General features: G+C 48.1%; 2 long non-coding RNA genes across 5 annotated transcripts in view; one reads left to right on the plus strand and one right to left on the minus strand.

Moving 5' to 3' along the window:
- The window catches only part of LOC138843750 (uncharacterized), a 147,007-nt gene extending 138,225 nt beyond the window's left edge, over positions 1 to 8,782 (minus strand). For both annotated transcript variants that reach the window (XR_011378710.2, XR_011378709.2), the window contains exon 1: positions 8,702 to 8,782. This is a non-coding gene — a long non-coding RNA (uncharacterized LOC138843750). The remainder of the gene's footprint in view (positions 1 to 8,701) is intronic.
- A 1,959-nt stretch (positions 8,783 to 10,741) lies between these two features.
- Positions 10,742 to 23,906, plus strand: part of LOC138843751 (uncharacterized) — a 32,078-nt gene continuing 18,913 nt past the window's right edge. Inside the window, exons 1-2 of one of the 3 annotated variants that reach the window (XR_016212688.1) lie at positions 10,742 to 10,860; positions 11,218 to 11,325. This is a non-coding gene — a long non-coding RNA (uncharacterized LOC138843751). Of the gene's footprint in view, positions 10,979 to 11,214; positions 11,326 to 23,906 lie in introns of all 3 variants that reach the window. The other 2 variants (XR_011378712.2, XR_016212687.1) reach the window with 2 other exon arrangements.

The raw sequence follows: 23,906 nt of genomic DNA on the forward strand, positions 1-23,906 counted from the left end.
AGAAGTCTATTGTCTCAAAACTCCATTTCAGTTTTGAACAGAAATAGGGATGAGGCAGTTATGCATAGACCTTGTGACCCACCAAGACACAGGAGAGGCCAAGGGTGGGTCATCAAGGCTCCAGTGAGGACTCCAGTGTCAGAGCTGCCACTGCCTCATTTGCACAAAGATCCCATTGACTTCCCGAGACAAGTGGGGAAAACCCTTAAAACGACATACCCAGAACGTTAGATTCCTAGACTAGAGCAAGGATGTCATAGATTCTAAGTAGCAGGCAGTTGATGGCACCCTGTTTGTGGAAATTGACCCTGTATATTTTCCATGTACATGTATCAGCTGTACTCGAAGTCCGAAGTCCTTTTTTTTTTTGACAGGCAGAGTGGACAGTAAGAGAGAGACAGAGAGAAAGGTCTTCCTTTGCCGTTGGTTCACCCTCCAATGGCCGCTGCGGCCTGAGCACTGCGGCCGGCGCACCGCACTTATCCAATGGCAGGAGCCAGGTGCTTCTCCTGGTCTCCCATGGGGTGCAGGGCCCAAGCACTTGGGCCATCCTCCATTGCACTCCCGGGCCACAGCAGAGAGCTGGCCTGGAAGAGGAGCAACCAGGACAGAATCAGGTGCCCCAACCGGGACTAGAACCTGGTGTGCCAGTGCCACAAGGCGGAGGATTAGCCTAGTGAGCTGCGGTGCCGGCTCGAAGTCCTTTTTTATTTCAATCCCATCACAGCTTTCCAAGTTCTTCAGGAAACCTTAGGATCACAAGGAAAAGGGGATTGCAGTAGATATTGGAAAACTGTATTGGTAATCCAACTTCATATTTAGAGAAAATCTTGCCAACGATGCATGAGAAGGATGGATGGGGGAAATGCAGTGGTGAGGTTCTGAAACACCTGGGAGCAAAGCAAATCCCACAGCCCCAGTGGTGGCACAGCTGGAATGAGGTCTCTACAGCAAAGTCTTGAGACAACACGAGAGTCTTGGGCAGGTGTTACACTCATATGTTAAGTGTGCAGTGACATCATGCCTGCTCCCTGGACCTCTGGAGAGCTAGGTCTCCATCACACACCACTGGCATGTTTTCAGAGCTAGAGTACCATCTGACTGAATCCAAGTTTCCTGTGGGCTCATATTTGGAAGGAGTGTTTTGGCAAGAGGAAGGAGAAGGAGGATGAGAAAGAGATGGTGTTGAGACACTGCTGGGAGCAGTCCGACAGGTGGACCAGTTGACCACATAGCACTGAGGTTAGCAAGCACCAGCTTTGGGCTTCCCATTAGCCTTACCTGTCTCTTTCAAAGTACATTCAAGTAAGATAGTATTAACAGCAATAAGTGTCACTAGTGATAAGAACCAAATAAAACCCATAAGGGCCTATTGACTTACAGTCTGCACAACAGCATGGTGTCAGCATTGGGCATAGAGAGGGAACTGTAAACCAAGCCAGCCCAGCCCCACAAAAGTGGAGACCATGAGTGACAGCTAGCCCTGGTGACCATGGAGAGGCTGCCTGTGTCTCTGGTAGGAAAGGAACCAAGAGGATTCTGGGTACTGATGAGATTCAGCAAGGAATTGGTGAAGTGTGCAACTCTCCTGCAAAGGGGATCCCATCACAGCCAAAGATGCTCTTAGCCTACCCAACATTTAACAAATTCTATGTGTTAGAAGTTTTAGTTACATTGATTCAGTTTCAATTCATTCAGTATTCTGATTGGGAATAAGCTAGAAGTTAACCCAAAGTGAGAACAATCACACCTTGGCTTTTCATTTTGAAGTGCAGTGCTATTTGCCACCTTACAAACTGTAGGGCGAGATCCATCCCCAAAGGCGTATGTACATAGGGTACTCCCTGCCGGCTCACCACACTTGCTGTCCATCATCTTCGCCAAGAATACAGAACTGTCAGGCTGAAAGCCTAACACGCTGCATGAGGGATGGGAGTCAGTTATGTTTTCATATCTTGACAGTCTGATTGGCTTGTTAAAAAGGTGAGCCAAGAGGCTAAAGAAATAGCTATAGGATAACTACAGCATAAGTTGGGTAGAATGAGAGACTGAGTTAGGCATTTAGTATTAGAAAGTTCCAGTTGTAATGTTATGGGTTAGAAGATCAGTCACTGCACCATTTTCAGATGAGAAATCTATTTCACAGAACTTTCATGAAGTCTTAAACTGTAAGCATCTTTGCTTATGTTTCCTTACATAGATTGATTGTATTTTGGTTCCTTCAGAAGGTTGATGAATAATGGCATTGAAAGAACTTTAGAAGGGGCCAGCACTGTGGTGCAGCAGGTTAAAGCCCTGGCCTAAAGTGCTGGCATCCCACATGGGTGCCAGTTCTAGTCTCAGCTGCTCTTCCGATCCAGCTCTCTATGGCCTGGGAAAGCAGAAGATGGCCCAAGAGCTTGGGCCCCTGCACCTGTGTGGGAGACCCAGAGAAGCTCCTGGCTTCAGATTGGCGCAGCTCTGGCCATTGCAGCCATCTGGGGAGTGACCAGTGGATGGAAGACTTCTAAAAACTTTAGAAGTCACAAAATTACAACTCCATCTTATATTTTAGTTATTATATATAACTGTCTTTGCCTAAGCAAAGCTAAATGAAACAGGTATTAACTATTGATTTGTATAAAGTTTGATAGTGTTTAGGGTCGGTGCCGCGGCTCACTAGGCTAATCCTCCGCCTAGTGGCGCCGGCACACCAGGTTCTAGTCCCGGTTGGGGCGCCGGATTCTGTCCCGGTTGCCCCTCTTCCAGGCCAGCCCTCTGCTGTGGCCAGGGAGTGCAGTGGAGGATGGCCCAGGTGCTTGGGCCCTGCACCCCATGGGAGACCAGGAAAAGCACCTGGCTCCTGGCTCCTGCCATCGGATCAGCGCGGTGCGCCGGCCACAGCGCGCTGGCCGCGGCGGCCATTGGAGGGTGAACCAACGGCAAAGGAAGACCTTTCTCTCTGTCTCTCTCACTGTCCACTCTGCCTGTCAAAAAAAATAAATTAATTAATTAAAAAAAAGTTTGATAGTGTTTATAAAGCACTAAGTACAGAAGTGAATATATATTGTCCTCTATTGAAGATTTTAATAGTACACTAGATGAGACATTTTAAAAAGGAAGATTATTCAAAACAGCTACCTGGAATATGTAAAGAAATATGTAGAAGTAGAAGGCAGGAAGCAAATGCAGATAAGGCTAACTACATGAAGACACTCGGCAGACCCGGGTAGGAGACTCAGCATTTACACCAAATCCTAAAAGCAACAAAAACCTCACCTTGAAAGAACGTGGGAGCACAGACAGCAGCTACTGCAGAAGAATGGGATGAGTACCATAACAGCACTAGTCAAGACAGTAAGACTTGGACTTTGTCTGAACTATACCTGCATCTAAGCGCTTTTTAGTTTTGCCTTGTTTAGTCCTCCTAACAACCCAATAAAGTACTGTTTGTCTCACCTTATAAGAAAGCTCAAGAAGACATTAAGTAATTTGCCCAAGTTCTCAGAACTCATGAGTGGTAAAGAATATTGATCATGTTCACCCACTCTCCAGGGCCTGTGTCATGTGCTTGATTGACTGCAGTTTGGTCTCAGATTTAACTGGACCTGTTGGGAGACAAGGGACAACTAGATTCCTAGAGGGACTTCATGATAGCCTTGTCACCTCGAGGTAAGGAGTTGGACTTTATCCAAATGTAGTTGATAGAGAATCATTGAAGAATTTTAAACCATAGGAATAAGTGAAATGTAAAACATACACCTTTTACCAAAGGGGAGAAAACTAGCGGGCAGTTTTATTGGGAAAGTCAAGATGACATACAAAGATCCCTTAAGACTCAAAGCCTGTGGGATCTTCCTTGATGTAGCTAATGGGGACTTGGTAGCTGTAGCTTCAGGAGCAGGGGGAACACACTGGTGGCTCCAACACTCGACTCTTGGATGCAAGGCCTGGGCAGCGGATGGAAAAGTCGGGAAGGCTGGTGATGGTGCATGTCAAGACCATGTGGTAGGTGCTGGCATTGTGTGGTGGAGCTGGTTAAGTTGCCACTTTGGACTCTGGCATCCAATATTAGAGCCCCAATTCAGGTCCCGAGTACTCCACTTCCAATCCAGCTCCCAGCTATTGTACCTAGGGAAGCAGAAGATGGCCCAAGTGCTTGGCCCTTGCCATCCACAAAGACCAGACAGAGTTCCTAGCTCCTAGATTTGGCCCAGCCTAGACCTGGTTATTGAGCTAAATGGGGAGTGAACCAGCAGATGAAAGCTCTCTCCCTGTTGCTCTGCCTTACAAATAGATCAATGTTTTTAAAAGTTCATGTGGTAAGATAAAAGGCACCTCTTTGCTCACATTGGCTCCCATTTTGATTTTAAAATCATTTAAGGCCGGCGCCGTGGCTCATTAGGCTAATCCTCCGTCTTGCGGCGCCAGCACACTGGGTTCTAGTACCGGTCAGGGTGCCGGATTCTGTCCTGGTTGCCCCTCTTCCAGGCCAGCTCTCTGCTGTGGCCAGGGAGTGCAGTGGAGGATGGCCCAAGTGCTTGGGCCCTGCACCCCATGGGAGACCGGGATAAGTACCTGGCTCCTGCCATCGGATCAGCATGGTGCGCCGGCCACGGCGGCCATTGGAGGGTGAACCAACAGCAAAAAGACCTTTCTCTCTCTCACTGTCCACTCTGCCTGTCAAATCATTTAAAAGGCAGAATTATATAGGGCAAGGCAGAGGTCTTCCAGCCACTGATTCACTCCCAAAAAAGCCACGTGGGCAGAGATTAGGCCAGGCCAAAGCCAGCAGCCTGGAATTCCATCGGGTCTCCCATGTGGGTGGCAGGGGCCCATGTACTTGAGCCATCTTCCAACTGCTTTCTCAGGTGCATTAACAGGGAGCTAGTTTGGAAATGGAGCAGCCAGGACTCAAACTGGTGTTCATATGAGATGCCCTCTTTGCCAGCAGCCCCTTAACCCACTGCACCACAAAACAAGGCCAGTCTCTCAGCTCCCACCTCTTCCTACGGACCGAACATTTACTTCCTCCCCAAAGTTCTTATGTTGAAACCCTCACCCTGTGGTGGCATAGAAAGGCAGGGCCCACTGTAGATGAGGGAATAGGAATGGGATTCGGGCTTTTAGAAGATGCTCCAGAGAGCCCTCACCCCTCCATCCCTTGGGACACCAGGAAGTGATGGCCATTCATGATCCTGGAAGGGTATTGTTACCAGAAACAGAGCCTTCCAGCCTTGAGAAGTTTCTAAGCCACCCTACCTATGGTACTTGCTACAGCAGCCCGAATGGACTACATAGTTTAGTTCTCCACTTGTAAACATCCTCAAATATCTCCTGAAATAAGCACTCTGTATTCCCTTTCTATTGCCTCCATTTTGGGCTTTCATTCTCTGAGCCAATCTACCTCAGAGCACAGAAGTGACAGTCACCCCCCATCCTCATGCATTTTACTGCTTTTTGCCTCCAGGACTCCCCAGACGTGATTCTGGCAAAAGGTTCCCAAGATACCTTCTTCAGAGACTATGCGTTTCTGTCCACATCTTCCTAGGCTCCATCACATTTTAGAGTGCTACTTTGAGTCCTTCCTCCAAGTACTCATTAGTCTCCTCCAGCAGTGACAAGGGGATCTTAAAGCTCTGAAGCAAAGAGCCTTAACAAATCCCACCCATTTCCAGCTCCAGATAAAACAGTTCTCTCCCCGTTGCTGGCATTGTCCTGGTCCTGGACTTATGTCCTGGTCCACAGAGGAAAAAGCCACTTAAGAGATCCAGTCAGTCTGCACCAGCTCTTCCCCATGACATGACCTGCCTCGAACCACAAGGACACATACCACCACCTTCCTCATGGCTTGTGTGGCTGCAAGGGAGCTGGGTCTCTGTATTTAGCAGAGGTACTGTGAAGAAGCATGCATGAGTCTCCCAAGGCCCAGAATAGGAAAAAGTGAACATTCTATGCATAGCTCCTCCTTCCTGTGCAAGTCACTAGGATTTCTACGGAAAATGTAACCGTTTGGCAGTGTGGCACAGGTTAAGCCATTGCCTGCGACTGTCATCCCATATAAGGAAGTTGGGGCACCAGCTGCTCCACTTTTGATCCAGCTTCCTGCTAGCGGCCTGGGGAAGCAGAAGATGGCCCGAGTGCTTGGGGCCCTGCACCTATATGAAGGACCCAGATGAAGTACCCAGTTCACTACCTGGCCCGGCCCTGGCCATTGCAGCCATCTTGGGAGTGAATCAGAGGGTGGACGATCTGTCTCTTCCTTTCAAACTTTAAGAATTACAGGAAGAAAATGTAACAGGTATCACCTCAAAACCTCATGTTCCCTCAGAAGTAGCTTATCAACTCCTGCAGAAACTTTCAGATAGGAGACTTTGCTTTATGAGTGGTGGCTTCTCGGGTCAAGATGTGTCCATTAGGTCTGACAGATTTCTCTATGTTTTCATGTAATCCTCTATGTCTTTTTTGCCATCACATTTTGAGGTGCTCTTCTTCCCACTCTTAACACTGGGGTTCCCTGGTTTTTCCCATTAGCCTGTGGTCTTTTTCAACTCTCAGCCATCACAGATACTCCGCAGGTTTGAGGACCTCTGTAGACCACTCAACTGTCCCTAGTCTTCTCCCAGGGTGACCGACTTTCCTGGACCTATAAGACTTCAAAACATTCCTGCGATTCAGAACATACTTACCTTGGTGCAAATGGATTTTGCAATCCATGCATAGTTGGTCAACGCACACATTTCCCATGAACTTTACCCCGAGACCCACAGGTACCTGCACATGCCTCAGGCTCATCACCAAACACAGCACAGCCTCAGGACCTTTAACCAAGTCTTTCTCCATCAAACTGGTGCCTGAGTATTTTCCCATCCTTAGATATTGGCACAAGTTGCCAGTCACCCAAACCAGGACATTTAGCATATTCCTAGGGTTAGCATTTGGTGTCACTTCTGTTCCTCAAAGATTGTGAATAGATGCGAGTGGACTTCCTGGAGGAATCCAATTCTAACGTCAGAGCCAGGAGAGCCACCCAGGATCTCTATCAGGTGCCCTCAGGAGAACAGTGACCCTTTTCTTAAGTATCAGTCAACATTTTTATAGGCTTATGTTGGGGATCTTCCAATTGCTATGTAAGGAAGATCCTGGACAAAAACCTTGGATCCCATTCTTATAGTCTGATGGTCAAAGCTTATAAGAGATTAAAATGATGGTCTGAAAGAGTAAGAAATGACAGTGGGAATATCCACTTAAAATATTGAGATGCATTATTAGCATAGTAACTCACTTCTACAGGCTTTCCTGCCTCTACTACTGATTTGGTCAAGTTTACAAATTACAGCAACAAGTCACTTTATGGAAGAGATTAAACCCATGTACTAGGTCACCCTGAAGCAGAACCTACCTTGGATAGTCCCAACTCTTGTCAACTGTCTGCCCATCCACTGATTCTTCATGTGTTCACATGGAAAGTTCTCCTTACCCAAAGTAGAATGGTCCAACTGAACAGTTTGAAAGGCAAGAAGTTTGCCTTCCACCCCAGCAACTTCTTTCAAGGAGTTCAATCATGTAGCAAGACCCATGACTAACTTCACTTACTTCAAAGCAGAAAGTGCAGGGTTTAGAACTTTTAAAGATTTACTTGAAAGTCAGAGTTACAGAGTCTTCCAACCGCTGGTTCACTCCAATTGGCCGCAACGGCTGGAGCTACGCCGATCCGAAGCCAGGAGCTTCTTCCGGGTCTCCCACACAGGTGCAGGGGCCCAAGCACTTGGGCCATCTACTACTTTCCCAGGCCATAGCAGAGCGCTGGATTGGAAGTGGAGCAGCCTGGATTAGAACCGGCTCCCAAATGGGATGCTGGCGGTTCAGGTCAGGGCATTAACCCGCTGTACCACAGCACCGGCCCCTAGAACTTACACTTAAGTATTTGTGATTTGGCCATTTCAGGGCGAACTTGAAGCAGTTTAACAGATGAGGACCACCTATTGTAACATATGAACAAGATTTGGTTTAGATCTGATCAGAGTCTTGAGTTCACTCATTAGATCCGTAAGTTGATCACTTTCCACAGGTGCAGTAGTTCACACAGTCTAGTTGTAACTCGAACAGAAGCGAGTTTCCTGTGGATTCCTTCCAGTTGACAGTATCAAGATCCGTTGATACGGTCACCAGAAAACTGGCATCTTTTCGCCTGTGACATCTGAAATCTTCCACATTCAGTAAGAAGGAAGAGGCGAGAAGGGAACAAAGGACAGGAAGAACCAATAAGCCCCCAGTGTCTCACAAGCTGGTGCCTCTATGGGATTGTAGCTGTGGTTGTGAACTGGCTTCATCTGTCAGACCTAGCGTGGGAGGTTTTCTAATTGATCACGAGCTCCTTGGGGGAACACCATCTCCAAGTGTAAATTAATAATCACTTTCAAAGGATGGTGCCCAATTTTTAATATTATCTCCTCCATTGTGTAGAAGTGGTCTGAAGAAAGCGACTTTACAATAATTTTGACAGTACATGAGGAGGCAAATAATTGTGTTGGCCTATTTTTATAAACACCCATGTGTGTTGCCTGGGACAATTTGTGGAGTTTAAGATTATTTCAGACTGAGTACAGTGTATGTAGGACAGGCGTTTCTTAAATCCCAGCTCACCAGGGGTATATGCTGATGTTTGCCTGAACAGCTTAAGGGTATTTAGCAAAAACTCAGAATAGTAACAGAGACCTACCCTGCACCCTTTGATTCCTGGTGCGTCCCAAGCGCACCTTGTCTTGCTGTCTTATGGGGCCTCCAGTTAGGGTGCGGGACCCTGCGGAGAAACTTTTGGTTACTAAGCAATGCCGTGGAGTCCTGTCCCCGTGTTGTTTTCTCATTACAAGGCGGCTGGGAGGCCCCGCGCGCACGGCAGGGCCGTGGGACTCCATCGCCAGCTCCCCATTGTCACCCGTAAGAACATTCCCATGGAGCGGGCCCCAAGGACAATAAACAGCATATGCAAAAAGCAGTGACATAACCCTGGGCGCCGATAAGGGCTGCGTTTCCCAGGCCTGGCAGGCTGCGACGGGGGCGGCCCTGGGTGCCTGGAAGGAAACGCGGTGCGGGCGGGCGGCGACGCGGCCCTGGCGGCGGCGCCCGCACAGAAAGCCCAGAAGTGGGCGGGGGCTCCTGGCCTCCCCAAATCAATCCCAGGAAGTCTGAGGCCGCAGAACCGTTTCCTGTCCACTCTGTGGGAAATTTAGCCGAGTGCAAACGGCCGGCAACAATGGGACAATATATTATAACAAACAGGAAAAATAGCATTGGCCGCGGAAATCAATAACTGGATCTCGGAGGCACTCACGGGATTGACAAGTGAATAAATTAAACCCAAAAGGTTAGGACAGGGAAAGAAGTTAATTTCGCGTCTGCCCCGGGGCTCCCCTTTGCAGACTCGGATTAAGACTGGGTAATGGAGTGCCCAGGAAGTCCTAGGCTGACAAGGAGCCCTGGTTGACACCCACACGGTGCAAAGTCCAGAGCCGCCTCCATGCGCTTCCCACGCCCTGCTGGCCCCCGGCTCGCGACGCATCGCCCCCTCCACGGCGTGACCAAAGACTTATTGAAACATGCACAGAAAGCCGCTGGACTGCTCATCCGGGAAGCGCCGAGACTCCAGGACACTGAAGGGGTGCGCCCAGCCGGAACCCAGGGCAGACATGTGCACCAGCTGGTGAGAACTCGGGGATGGACGAGCCACAGGAGGGTTCCCCGAACCCCAGGATCCTCAACGCAGGACATGAGCAAGGCGCCGGCAGACTTCCCAAACAGGAACCCGCTGGTTTCCACGCCAGCGTCACTATACCCTTTATGAAGATGTTTGAAAGCTTGGGGCTTTTCAAATACTAAAAGTCACTAATTAGAACACACCAAAGCTGGTTTTCCCTCTATAAAGTGTCTGGGACACCAGATTCTTTCCCCTCATTACCAATAAAAGCAGAGCCGTGTTCTCCAGAGGAAGCCACGGGCTGAGGGTTTGGAGACGATTTAGTCTAACCCATGCTTTGCAACACTGTCACCAAGCACAGTCCCTTTGACAGTTGAGCGCTGCTCTAGTCTGCAGGCTCTGAACACTTAAGTTAGGAGAAAGCGTGAGGTCATCGGGTGCCTGTTCCCAGTACATGCCTTCTGTTGTTTAACACTTAACTCCTATTAATATATGTAGCCCACCGTCTTAAGTTTATGTACCAAGTCTGTCCCATCTTGTGCAGATCTCCCCCCGTAAGATGTGTTTTGGATTGCGATTTTCCTATCAAGCCTCGCTGATAAAGCCTACCATTTGGGAAGTCCTAGGATACCGTCTTTAGTCAACATCAGCGAGCCAGATAATCGCTAGTCTCTTAAGAGCCGTTTATAAAACAGATTAAAGCAGAAGTCAGAAACTCCAGTTGTACTTCAGATTGCTACGGTATCTCAGAAGTGCATGATTGCTAGGAGACTTCACGTCCTCGGGTTTAAGCTTGGTAACTCCGAAGATGTGAGGCTTGTCCTGAACAGGGGGGGGGGGGGGGGGGGTGAGGAAGAGAACCTGGTTTACTTTTTAAACCCATACAACCTCGTTCTCCAACGTCCCCACCAGTGAGACCTGAAGCGGCCAGCAGAGGGCAGTATGTAACCAGCAAAACTGTTCACACGAAGGTAAACCCTATTACGCTCTTAGCAGGCAGCAGTTTCTGGACTGAGACGCAGATTCCAGCAGCAAGGTGCCTGGGAGGCCCGCGGCCCCTCCCCCCACCAGCGCTCTGCACGTCGGGTGCAGTCCTGGAAAAGCCCAGCCCTGGCTCCCTTCTCCGTTTTGTGCTTAATCAGGCCTTGAACAGGAATCCGCTTCCTTCTCCTCAGCTCTGTAAGGTGGGTCCGCTCCCACCCAGCTGCAGCAAGCCCCAGGCCCTCCCCACGGCGCGGGGCGCCCCTTGCCCTCCCCAGGCTCCCGTCTCAGGCTTCAGCTGCCAGCTCCAAGGCACCTCAGGTACGAGGAGGCGAGAAGGAAAGCCCTGGCCCCCAGATAAAGCCGCAGCTACAGCCTGGCCCCTTGGGGTGCTCCAAGCCTTTTAGTAGAATCCGTACAGTAGAAAGGCTTCCGTCGGGGCTCAGGAGCTGAGCACCTGCCTCCCCCACCACCTCCATCCTCGGTACCTGCTGGCTCCTGACCTTTAAACGCCCCCTCTGCTCACTCCCCTAATTTCATCTTACTGCTGAGCAAAGCAGGTTGAGAAAAATCTTAACTTCGAGGAGGATGGAGGGACCACGTGGCACAGGAGGCAGTCACCCAGGCTTATGTAACTCGCACACCACCAGTCCATCAACTTCTCCTTGGTGAGTAAGACCTCGGTAGTTTGAGTAGTGAGTGGGCTTGCTTCTTAAGACTCGTTGTATTATGAAGGGGGGTGGATGGGATGAGTTCCGAAGTAGCTGCAGCTTCCACTGAAAACCACCCGAGCTGCAAGGGCTTAGCTCCAAGGTGTTTTCCCTTCCCTCTCAGCACCTAGCACTTTCCCCCATGGAGTTGTTGCATGACCTGTTGGTTTGTACTGGAGGACAGAGCCAGCACTTTCAAGTATTTCGAGTGAGTAAAATTGAGACTTCGTGTTTTCAGAGACAATGTGATATTGCCTTTCAGATTATTCGTGTTTAGTTATCAGAGAATGAACACTTTCGAGCGCTCAGTGAGGGTCCTCTGATACCTAAGAGGAACACAATCTTCGTGTTTCCAGGTGTCCCATGGCCCACCTCCCACCCACGTGGACTTGACAGACCTTTCAAAGACGTCACGTGGGAAGGGCAGAGTGCCTGTTTTGTCTCCTGGACCCACCGGCCTCAATCAGCCCTTTACATCCAAAGCAAAGCCTAGCACAGAGGTCAAGTGCAGGCAGCTCTGTGCTACCTGCGTCTGCTGCACTGGTCAAACCCAGAGGCCTGGGTGTTTCATGTGTTTAAATCCAGCGCTGTATTTTCACCGATCGTGTGAGAGCTTGCTGGTTTCTCAGCATGTAAGCTGAAATGTACGGACGCGAGACTCAGGAACTTCTATTTTCAGGGTGTCCCAATGATGCAAAAAGTCCCTGTCACCAAAGGAGGGTCCTTCTATGTCTGGTTGTATCATGGTTAGACAATGCATCCTTGTATTAAATCCAACTTTGCTCATGATTTGTGTCCATTGGTCACGAGTTTATCTGGGCACACACAATGGAGAAGATACAAACCTTCTGCAGTCATGCTTCCAGGTCTTCGACAATTCCCTGGGCGGAGGGGACCACAAACCCCAAACACTAGCTCCTTCTGCAGACATCATAGAAACGCCTCGTTATCAGGGTTTGTGTGAGTGACACCCCTGGAAGTCAGCCTGGTGGGTGTGGCTGAATGTCATATAACCCACGGGACCACCTTTTCCCTTCTCAGCAACTCAAACTGAGTATGAGCATTACTTGGGGAACTTGTTAAGAGTAGACTTCAACACGATTCCCTAAGACACTCAGATTTCTAACGACCCAGAAAGCTGCATTTTAAACAAACAGCCCAAGTATTCAGAACAAACATTCCCTATTTTGACAGGCATTTCCTTAGGGGCTGTTTGTGTTCGTTGTAGTCTCACATCTGTTTCCATGCTGCAATACTGACGCTCATGTTGCAGCTGACCTCAACAGTCTCACGCAAATGCTGTACAACTGACCTTAAGGCTCAACTGCAAACTAGTACGCTTCCCTATGCAGTGTTGATAGAAGACATGGGAATCTCAGTTCAGTTTGGATTTGATTCCTAAAGATTGCATGGTCTATCAAGTCAACATTTACCACTGTGTCCCCTTTTATTTGCTAAATGCAGTCCTTATGAAGTCAGGTTTTTCTAATACCTGTTAATGAACCCCTTTGGATCCTAGTTCTGTCCTCAAGTGATTACGCTCATGTACTGCTCTCCTCTGGCTGTCAACTCAGTCTATTTATGTCAGTTTCCAAGAACAAGCACAGTCATTCACCCATGTTAAAGAAAAAGATCCCTGACAGTGTATCACACAAATGACTGAACTCCCATCTCTTATGTCTAACCTTCCTAAAGTCCATGATGGCTAGTTTTCAGCAGTAGCATAATTAAAGCACACAGCTTAGAATTGGAAGAGCAGGGTTCAAATTCTTCCACCCCTTGAGCTGTGCTACCTCAGGCAAGTCAATGAGCCTTTCAACCTCAAGTGCTTCACTTATGAAGTGATACTTGGAGTCGGGAAAAGCTAATGAAATGACAAAAAAGTTCCAGCCTTTGTGCTTAATTCTTCGTTCATGAGTTTAACCAGCTATGCAAACTTCATATTCAAATGAACAGAAGTAAGAGCAGAGATTATGTGCTTTTGAAGTCCAGAGGCATGAAAAGAAACCATGGCTGCAAAAAGAGGGGAAGTGATCAATAGATGAGTTACAGGAAGACAGGAAACAAACTGAAGCCCAGGGTCATATGAAACAAATCCTAGAACATGGCCTAGAGCACTCTGCAGGGGCCCCAGGGCAAGCGGGGACAGTGTGTGCACCTGCCCTAAGAGACTGTGGCATAGTAGGGAAGTGGCAGGTATCAGATCAAGAGAACAGGACAACTACAGGAGTATTTTAACCAAGAATCATTAGTACGGAATTAGCCAGAGATTTCCAGTAAGCACCACAGCAATGCTGGTAGCTCAGTGAAAGTTCTAGCTCTGCCCCTAAGAGAAGCCAGAAAAGCGCAGGCAGTGCCCACCTTGAAGGCTCCCAGTCAGTGCACAACAGGAGGGGTGGGAGTGGTGCAGGTGGACTTCCAGTGTAGAAGTAGTTCCCACCAGCTCCCTGGCCTTTCAGCCTGACAAGGAGCAGGCATCTAGCCTCTCGGTGAAGAGGGCAGGTCCCACTTCAGAGCACCTGCGTGCGATTCCTCAGCTCAGCTGCAGACTCCAGCTTCCCAGGGCAGACCCTGGGAGGCAGTGGTGATGTTGGGTTCCTGCCACCACCTGGGAGACCTGGTTCGAGTTCCTAGTTACTACCCTTCTGCCCTCTAGCTGTATATGGTCATTTGAGGAGTGAGATGGCAGGTACAAAGAGACTGCAAGAATGAATTTCATGAGTATAAGAAAAAGCAATACCACGGAAAACAAAGACCAAGCCAAAGAATAGGCAACTTAGAGAATTAGTTTCCAAAATAAGACAAGGGCCAGCACTGTGATATAACAGGTAAAGCTACAGCCTACAGTGGCAGCCATCACATATAGGCACTGGTTTGAGTCCTGGCTGCTCCTCTTCCGATCCAGCTCTCTGCTATGGCCTGGGAAAGCAGAAGATGGCCCAAGTCCTTGGGTCCCTGCACTCACATAGGAGATCCAGAAGCAGCTCCTGGTTTCGGATTGGTCCAGCTTGGCCATTGCTGCCATTTGGGGAATGAACCAGTGGATGAAGACCTGCCTTTCAAGTAAATAAAAAAAAAAAGTAACAACATCATTGAAAAGATTTGAGAAATTTTTATAGGGGTAGTGTAACAAAAATGCAGTTGGGTGAAGAATTGTGAGGAAGTAAAATACATCAATAGAGGATAAGTAAATTTGAGATGTGGAAGAAACATGGAGCAAAATAAGATAGGTGGAATAGGAGATAAGACTTTTTTTATAAGTGTTAGACTTCATAGACTCATGTACCAAGATTATAAAGATCAAAAATTCTGCACACCTAGGAAGTGTCACAACCCTACAAACCAAAAGCATAAAGAAAACACTTGTGCCTCCATCTTTATAACATCGAAGGATTTGATGCTTTTGTAGGTGGTGAAAGTGGTAGCATGTGGACCAAGAATGCAACACATTAGATAAACATGGGCAATAGGAACAAATAGAGAGGTGCCTTTGAAATTCCGAATGGGGTCTGCCATTGTGATGTAGTGGGCAAGGCCACTGCCTGCAATGCCGGCATCCCACAAGGGCACTGGTTAGAGTTCCAGCTGTTCCACTTCCAATCCAGCTCATGCACCTGAGAAAGCAGAGAATGACCTCAGTGCTTGGGCCCCTGCACCCATGTGGGAGGCCCAGAAGCTGCCACTGGCTTCAGTCTGGCCCAGCCCTGGCCATTGCAACCATTTGGGGAATGAACCAGCAGATGGAAGGGCTTTGGCTCTTCCTCTAACTGCCTTTCAGATACAAACCCAACACTTCTGAAAGAGGACTTTAGACAAGTTTTGTACAAGTACACTAAATACCTTCAAGTATTCAACATCCATAAAGTTTTACTTCCTACACACCCTTCTCAAAACTTCTTGCAAATAAGCCTACATGTTTGAAATGTGCCAGGGGATTCCAATACAATCCCATCAAGGTGGCATGTACCAATGCCATCTCACTAGCCAAAGTGATCAGTTTCGGTTCACAATTGATCATAATGTTAGGATTAAGTGTCAAAGGGATCACATAAACAAGACTAATGTCTGCTAATAACGGATAGAATAAAAAAGGGAGAGAACAATCCAACATGGGAAGAGGGATACACAGCAGACTCATAGAATGGCAGATGTCCTAAACAGCACTCTGGCCTCAGAATCAGCCCTCAAGGCATTGGGATCTGGCTGAAGAGCCCATGAGAGTATTATAGGCATGGAAAGGCAAGACTCTGGGTGGTGGTGGGGGAACCTAAATGAAAGATCTCTGCAAGCGAGATCCCAGTAGAAAGAACAGGCCAAAGAAGGAGGTGCCTTTCTCTGAAAGGAAGAGAACTTCCACTTTGACTATGAGCTTGTCTAAAAAAGTTCAGAGTCGGCGAATTCAAAAGGCTTCCATAGCCTTGGCAACTCATGACTAGAGCCTAGGGAGATTACTGACGCCATAAACAAGAGTGTCAGTTTAAGTCAACAACAGGAGGAGTCACTGTGCACTTATTCCCCATGTAGGATCTGTCCTTAATGTGTTGTACTATGTGAATTAATGGTATAATCACTACACAAACAGTACTTTACTTTGTGTTTCTGTGTGGGTGCAAACTGTTGAAATCTTTACTTAATATATACTAAGTTGATCTTCTGTATATAAAGGTAATTGAAAATGAATCTTGATGTTAATGGAATGGGAGAGGGAGCAGGAGATGGGAGGGTTGTGGGTGGGAGGGAAGTTATGGGTGGGGGAGCCACTGTAATCCAAAAGCTGTACTTTGGAAATTTAAATAAGTTTATATAAGCCTACACACACAGATGGAGGTGTTGGGGGGAAGCAAAGAAGCATGGGTCACATGACGCAGAAAATTTAGCCAAACCAAAAAAGCAGTTCCAGAATATCAGGATAAGGATCAGGCAAACATTTCTCTGAAGAGAAAATGGTCCAGACTGACCATTATGGAAAAAGGTAATTAGAAACTTCTAGACAGAAAACTTTAATCATGACCCAGTTATGAAATTAGCAATAAAAGCAAATTGATAGATCTTGCTATAAATACTTCTCTAGTCATTGTGTGCAATCAACTATTCTTACAACTATTTCCACCACCTGTATTTATATACGTGAACTACAGCAGTTTAAAAAATTTGAAGTCACAAACTCATGGAGTAGCCAAGGTTGAACTTGACCAAGGTGGCATTTGATTAACACTGGTCTAGCTCTGGGTTGAATGTTTGTCTCCCTGACTCAAAGTCCGTGTTGAATGTCTGCGGTCATAATGTTAAGCGGGACCACTAGCAGGTGATGAAGTCACCAAGGAAAACCCCTCATGGCTTGGTTTGAGGGACTGAGTCTGTACCTTCAATCCCTTCCACCATGTGAGGACACAGCATTGCCCCTCCAACAGGGAAACAGCATTCAGGGAAGCAACTTCGAAGCAGAGATCAGATCTTCTCCAAACACTGGACCTGCCAGCACCTTGATCTTGGACGGACCAGCCACCAGAGTGATAGTCAACGCCCTGTTGAAGTTGCAGAATATCTGGCATTTTGTTTTAGTATTAGACTAACTTCAGTGTTCCTCAAGTGGATTCTGCTTGTTTAGGATTTATGGTTTCTTTAAAAGTTAAACATATTTAGAATCCAATGATCATGCAGGAAATATTCTAGAGAAAATGAAGTGGTAGAGTTCAGAAGTTCAATGGGGGTGGTATCCTGTTGTGTCAGGAGGAAGGGAAGATTCAGTGGGCAGAGCTGAAGGTTGGTCGTTCTATATGTGTTTCAGAAGGTGGTAGAAGTTCATCCAATGGCAAGGTCTTCTTTGGTAAGAGAAAAGCACATTAGCCTATTGTTTGTGACCAGAAGAGAACTCTGGTCTATGGAAACTGAAGAGCCATTGTTGTGCAGAGTGCATAGTTGACTGAAGAACCCTAGGACTGCCAGGCAGTGTTAGAGCTTGGCTATCAAGAACCTTAATGCAGGGCCTCTCCTGCCACATGACTTTCTCCAAAAGCACACACTACATAGGTGCAGAGAAGGTAGTTGTATTTTTACATGGGATTTTTAGACCCATTAGGGAAAACAAACCCAAAGTGGCAAGGTGACACTGGGCATCAAGAATTGCAAAAATGGATCATTAGGCGCAAGTTGAAGGAGGAAGTGGACAGAGGCTGATGGAGGAAAAACTAGACATGGAAATAGATGGAAGACTCAGCATTGAAGATCCACCATGGTTGAAACAGTTACAAGATAGGAAATTTGTGTTCCAATATCACTGCTTTAATAGTTACCTTGGTGGAATTTATGGTTATGGTTTACAACAAGCTTGCTAGTGACTGAGTGCTGAGCTGGAGTAGAGGAATACATGAGTAAGAAGGTCAAAGTTGGGCAGATAACTAATTGGTATGAAGGTCCCCTACACATGAGAAGCCTGGGGGGGGGGGGTGAGACAGGCCATCAGTTCTGTTCCAGTCCATTGCATTTTATAGTCAGGAGGGCAGAAATAGCAATGACAAGACAGTGGTGAGCATGTGATGCCCTGAGCCTCACAAGATTTGCAGTTTCTCCATTTTTTATTGACAGGCAGAGTGGACAGTGAGAGAAACAGAGAAAGGTCTTCCTTTGCCGTTGGTTCACCCTCCATTGGCCGCCAAGGCCAGCGCACCATGCTGATCCGATGGCAGGAGCCAGGTGCTTCTCCTGGTCTCCCATGGGGTGCAGGGCCCAAGGACTTGGGCCATCCTCCACTGCACTCCCTGGCCACAGCAGAGAGCTGGCCTGGAAGAGGGGCAACCGGGACAGAATCCGGCACCCCGACTGGGACTAGAACCCGGTGTGCCAGCGCCACAAGGTGGAGGATTAGCCTAGTGAGCCGCGGCGCCGGCCCTCTCCATCTTTTTTACAGATGGGGAAGGGTTGCTGTCTGAGGCAGCCGTGGGGAACCAGAAGCAGCCAGTGCCCCGGCAGCTCATCCCGGAATTTCCTGAAGCACAAGGAAATGCACAGCGGCTATTGCTGGGCTGCTGGGAAGGGCTTAGTGCTAGAAAGTCAAGGGGGAAGAGGAAGCAAAGAATTGATGATGCAGGGGCATGTTCATTACAAAAGGCTTTGATAGAGGGTAGATGGCAGAGGGCTGGGGACCAAGGGAGTCTGTTGCGATAGATTCAGGCTTTGCCCCAAGCATGGACTGATGAGGGCAAGGAGAAATGTGCAGGGGAATTTGTCCTCAGCACTGAGCCAAGTGGATCCTGGGCTTTATGTTTTCCAGTTACAGAACAAAGGCAAACTCTCCCCACAGCGCTCCCCTGTAGCACGTTATAGTCGTCAGCCTTTCACCACTGGTAAAATGCCTGTGGAATGTCTACGCAGAAGATGTTCATCTAGCTTCAAGCTTTTGGACATTCAGATTTAAGTTCTAGCAGCCTCATTAGCTTGGCCTCTGAGGGTGTTAAAGGTAGAAAACAGAGAAACCATCACAGCATGAACTGGGAAGCAAAGAGGCTTCCTAACCAATCCCCTCCTGAGAACTGCATTCCGAGGACACACCCATGCTAACCAAGCACACGGTCTTCATATCACTAACTTGTGACTTTGGGGGTTAAACACCTGCCTCAGTTTGGAAGCCAGTCTTGTTCAAGCCACAGCAGTTCAAAAGTCAAGTCCTTTTACAACCCAAGGTTAAGTAGTCACAGGGTTGGAGGGGGACCTAGTCTCAGAAGGTTAAGTATAAAGCCAGCAATTCAAATTTTAAAAGGAAAGGTGTATCAAGTTACCAGTATTCAGGAGAACTATGGACTGTCTCAAGTGGAATAACTTACCACCAAGAACAGGAAAGTCAAACACAATGAACAATCCAATCTACCTTTGCCCTCAAATATGAGAGGTGCGGTTGTATGCCCATGGCATCGCCGTTTCAGTAGACATCTCTACAATTCAAACAAACAGTGACAGAGATCATGAGAATGATTTGTTTCAAATGTGTCTCAAAGATTAGAAGTCTGAAGAGAAGACAACCTAAGAAAGCAGACAGGACGGAGGAGCCCATGGAGGTATCTATAGAGAAGACTTTTCTATAACGGCACAATTTTTTCAGCATCATGCCCAGGAAGATTAGCCAGCTTCTAAGTAGTGGGATCAGAAAAACAAGCAATGTAGCCGCAGCCACTGTAGTACTTACAAAGGCCCATAAATATCCCCCAGTGCTGTTAGAATGACAGCATAGGTGATGAGCATGGGTTATTCTGAGAAATAGATTGTATTCCAGACACAGAATTGGCTCCAGAATATATCAAGGGATACTGGATGACACTGGAGACATGGGACCTCAAAGAAGTAAGCAACAGCTAATGGTCAAAGGTATCTAAGGGCTCAGAGCCAACCCACAGGACTAGGGCCAGGAGAGAAGTGACAACATTGCTTTAAAGACGTGCACAGGTCACTGCAGACAATGCAAGGACAGAGAGGAAAGACTCAAATGATGATGCATAGCAGATCAATTCCGAGCTACACAATAATGGAGATAAACTGCCCGAGACAAGATTTACAGTTACCAGCAGTGCTAACAGACTGCAGAAATTGTCAGGGATTTATCTTAAGGAAAACAAGGTGTTGTGTTTTTTTTTTTTTAAACAGGCAGAGTGGACAGAGAGAGAGACAGACAGAAAGGTCTTCCTTTTGCCGTTGGTTCACCCTCCAATGGCCGCCGTGGCTGGGGCACCACGCTGATCTGATGGCAGGAGCCAGGTGCTTCTCCTGGTCTCCCATGGGGTGCAGGGCCTAAGCACTTGGGCCATCCTCCACTGCACTCCCTGGCCACAGCAGAGAGCTGGCCTGGAAAAGGGGCAACCGGGACAGAATCTGGCGCCCCGACTGGGACTAGAACCTGGTGTGCTGGCGCCGCAAGGCGGGAGGATTAGCCTATTGAGCCGTGGCGCCAGCTGAAAACAAGGATTTGTAAGTACACATTAGGCTGAGTCAGAACAAAAAAAAAAAAAAACCTAAAGTGTACTTTGGTAAACACCACCAAATGCCAGTCATGTAACTAGAAATTTGGGAACACCAAGGTGGCCATGAAACCCTGCCAAGTGCATAGACAGACAGGGGCCATGGAGACATCTGATGGCTGCAGACTTGGCAAGCGACATTGTATTAGGTACAATGTTTGGTCATGCTATCAGGGGAGGGTAGAGCCAGGGGGTTTTCCAGGACTGTTTGGGCTGTATCTAGTCATCACACAGTCCCCAAGTGCTAATGTCCTTTAGGTACAGAGTGCATTTGTGTCATCCTGGGAGGGTAGGGAGAGGGGATTTTTCCATGAATGCTTGGTATTTAAGGAGTTCACAGAAAGTTGAAGCAAAGGGGCATTCCAGTAGATGAGGGGTATGTGACAAGACACTGCTATCAGCATCCTGGCAGGTTGGCAAAGGGTTGAAACAGGAAGGCGGCGAGGCCTGGGGCACACCAGAAGGTGGCAGCACCAAGGCTAGCAGACACACAAGGCATTTCTGACACCAGGTGGCAAAGATGGAGGCCTGAAGCAAGAGGACAGTCGCCAGCTCCATTCCTGCTGCGAGTGTAAGTTAGCTGCTTCCTCTGCTGTGGGCTCCACTGCAGGTTACCCCAGCTGGTCCTCAGAACCATCTAATCAGCCAGGCCCTATTAGGTCTGATCTCACCCTGCAGGTGTGGGCTCCTCTCAGACCATTGCCAACCTTGGTCCCAGAATGGACTGAAAACTCGTGCTCTTTAAATACCATGTGTTCGAGGGAATGAGCCTGGAAGGTTGAGTCAGCCTCAAAGTCCCTTCCAGCCCCCTCCCTGTGACCCCCACCTTGTGTCAAGCCCGACCACACCGTTACCCCACCTCCTGAACCCGGATGCTACACAACACTACAGCACTCTCCATGGCACGGGGTCACTACACCTCGCTCGGGCGTCCCCCCACAGCCCAGGGTTGGGGGTTCCATCTAAACGACATGACTCAGCCAGTACTTGGTACACAGGAGACCAAGTCACCGCTGCTATGAATAAAGGCTTTTCTGAGAGGCTTTGTAGCCCCGGCAAAGGGCACCTGGCGTGGCTGTGCTACAGCCGAGATGGTGGCTCTTAACTGCTTACATTGCCTCACCCGATGCGAGTTTGCCAGAGGCTGCACCACCGTGGCCTGTGGTGGTAATGAAGTGAACCAGCCCAGGTGGTTGCTCACTGGCGTGTGTGTGAAGCAGTGGTAAGAGTAAAAGGTTATGCTGAAGATGCATTTAAAAGTTATGCAAGGAGTGGTGGGCACAGCAGTACCACATCCCCTACTGGGGTGCCTGGATTCAGATTCCAGTCCTACTCCCCCTCCAGCTGCCTGCTAACGTGCACTGTGGGAGGCGGCAGGCAGTGGCTCCAGTATTTGAGTTCCTGCCACCCACATAGCTGGAGTTTGGGGCTCTTGGTTTTGGCCTGGTTCAGCCTTGGTGGGCAGCATTAGGGCACTGAACCAGTGGATGAGCAACCTCTGCCGCTCAAGTTTTTAAGACTTTAAGCTGTTTTATTACATGTTAGGTAAAAAGCTGTTTCCGTGTTTTGTATCCCTAACCTGAAGCTTAACGGGTCATGTTTTCCCAGTTTAGGAAGCAGCTTCACATAGCAAGTTGGCATTGTAGGGTTCTGTCTCGGCTCATCTGGGAAGCCTCAGGCAGGAGGCGGTTGGCCAGATTTCTGCCTGGGGCCACCCTGAAGTCCACTCAGCTATGGCGACCACTTGCACAGATTCCATGTTCCGTCTCTGGGTGCCCACCCTTGCCATTCTAGAACAATTCCCTCTTCCCTCTGATCTCTTGGCTCTTACTCTTTACAGAGCACCCACACAGGCAGGAAGCAATTAAGGCAATAAGAAACCAGCCAGCCTCTTATCGCTGCATCTAGAGACCCCTCCACCCCGCTGCCTGGGGGTTTGCTTCACTTGCTTCCCCCTCCCACTTTCATTTGTTCCTAAGATTCCCTCCCTTTCACTTTCTTTCCTGATGAAATCCGTTTTGCACACAATTGCTTTTCTTTTTCCCTTATCGCAAGTCAGTGAGAGGGACTCTCATTTTTCCCAGAGCATAAGATTTTCAAACCAGGTCTAGAAAGATCTTCAGTGCATATTTTAAGTGATTTTCCACCCTAATCATCTGACTTATCGCTTATGTAAATAAGATTTCCAGCCTCCGCTCAATAAGACAGGTACATTTTAGAACAAGTTCAACTGCATTTTTAACATTTTTCCAGCTGCCGGATAGAGGGAAAGAAATCACTTAAATAAGAAGCCAAGAGCCCTACCCAGGGAAGGCTGCTGGCCCACTGTGGGAACAGCAGATCTTAAGCCACTTTCAGAATCCATACCGCAAATAAATGGAGCGGGATCGTGACAACAACCACAGCTTTTCCCTTTTCTTCCATCTTGCCCCCCTACCCCATACAAAGTGGGCACCAGAGGGAGGGAAAAGGGGAGAGAGGAAAGAAGGGGAGGCAACATTGTCTCCTGGTGATAAAACTCAAGGCCCCGCTGCTGTCTGAAGCCCACCCCTGACCCTGCCCGCAGAGCACTCGCCAGTTCCCTTTGCAAAGTGCTATTACGCCTAGGTACCCACTTTGTAGGACCTCCCCCATTACCAAGAACCCACTCCAGCCCCCAGGAGTTAGGTGAGAAGGGCTCCGTCCTGTACTTGAACCCTTTATACCTTCATGTTGATGACGTTGCATGGGGTGGGGGGTCGACCCAGCAGGCAAGTTCACCTGTAGGACTCAGACACACCTGTGTCAGCCTTCCCTGTCTGCTCTCTGCTGTGTCCTTCAGATCCATTCCTTACCGCAGCTGAGGGTACTGGGAATGCTCTCACAAGACCCCTTCGTTTCCACCTCTGCAGCAAGAATCAACATCTTCATCAACCATGCTCAAATGATTACTGTGATATAATGTTTACATGAAATGCCATTGGAATCAGACTAGGTTTTCATTCTCCTGGTCCTGCTTGCATATTAGAATCATCTGGAAAAAATCTAAAAAGAGCACATAAGACCTCCAGAGACTTTATTTCACCTACGCTGAGTCCTGACCGTGGGCATTACTTAAGCACTCTCTGATTTATCCCCCTGTATGGCCACCTCTGAGAACTCTCTCTCTCTCTCTCTCTCTCTCTCTCTCTCTCTCACACACACACACACACACACACACACACCCCTGTGAGACTGGAGATGAGCACTTCTTTGAGTCGGGTTTTTCACTGGCAAAATGGACTGCAATTCTTACTTGACAAGGCACTTAGGAAGATTAAAGATGACATATATAAGAAAGCACTTTGTAAGATCTACAGCACTATTTAAAGTATTTGTATAATAATTGCTAATTCACATGCTGCAAGATAATCTGCTGATTTATTAACTCCTGTTTCATTCTTCAGTCTCGCTCTTTCCCCCTGCACCCCAACGCAGCAGGGAGGACTTCGTGGCATCTGGCTGTGGGAGTCTGTGTCTAGATGTGTTTGGGATAAAATAGTTTTTCTGGAATTG

The sequence above is a fragment of the Oryctolagus cuniculus genome, chromosome 9, assembly GCF_051225735.1.
Source record: "Oryctolagus cuniculus isolate XC-2025 breed Fujian yellow rabbit chromosome 9, ASM5122573v1, whole genome shotgun sequence".
NCBI lineage: Eukaryota > Metazoa > Chordata > Mammalia > Lagomorpha > Leporidae > Oryctolagus > Oryctolagus cuniculus.